The sequence below is a fragment of the Schistocerca piceifrons genome, chromosome X, assembly GCF_021461385.2.
Source record: "Schistocerca piceifrons isolate TAMUIC-IGC-003096 chromosome X, iqSchPice1.1, whole genome shotgun sequence".
Taxonomy (NCBI): Eukaryota; Metazoa; Arthropoda; class Insecta; order Orthoptera; family Acrididae; genus Schistocerca; species Schistocerca piceifrons.
Genome location: NC_060149.1, coordinates 140,500,335 through 140,500,893, shown reverse-complemented (window position 1 = coordinate 140,500,893; position 559 = coordinate 140,500,335). Strand labels below are relative to the sequence as shown.

At 48.8% G+C, this 559-nt stretch overlaps 1 non-coding gene across 1 annotated transcript; it reads right to left on the bottom strand.

Annotated features, from left to right (window-relative positions):
• Positions 1-241: 241 nt before the first annotated feature.
• On the bottom strand, positions 242-316 carry Trnas-cga. Its single transcript has one exon. It is a non-coding gene; the product is annotated as a tRNA-Ser (tRNA).
• Between the last annotated feature and the right edge of the window lie 243 nt (positions 317-559).

Here is a 559-nt window from a genome sequence, read left to right as displayed (position 1 = left end):
CATGCCATCTTGGATCTTTTTAGTTTCAAGCCATTTTAGGCTTAGGACAACTACCGTACTTCCTCAGTGATGTCACAGGTGTGGGGAGAAAACATGGAGAAAATCTGGATTTGTTTTTTAATTTACCACCATTTCATTTATAGAACATCTGGCCTCTGTCAGAGGGGATGGTGGAGGGTGAGAAGTATGGCAACAATGCGTAACATCATCAATGGTGAAACTTCCTGGCAGATTAAAACAGTGTGCCGGACCGAGACTCGAACTCGGGACCTTTGCCTTTCGCGGGCAAGTGCTCTACCAACTGAGCTACCCAGGCACAACTCACGCCCCGTCCTCACAGCTTTACTTCTGCCAGTACCTCATAGGAGACAAGGTACTGGCAGAAGTAGAGCTGTGAGGACAGGGCGTGAGTTGTGCTTGGGTAGCTCAGTTGGTAGAGCACTTGCCCGCGAAAGGCAAAGGTCCCGAGTTCGAGTCTCGGTCCGGCACACAGTTTTAATCTGCCAGGAAGTTTCATATCAGAGCACACTCCGCTGCAGAGTGAAAATCTAATTCTGGA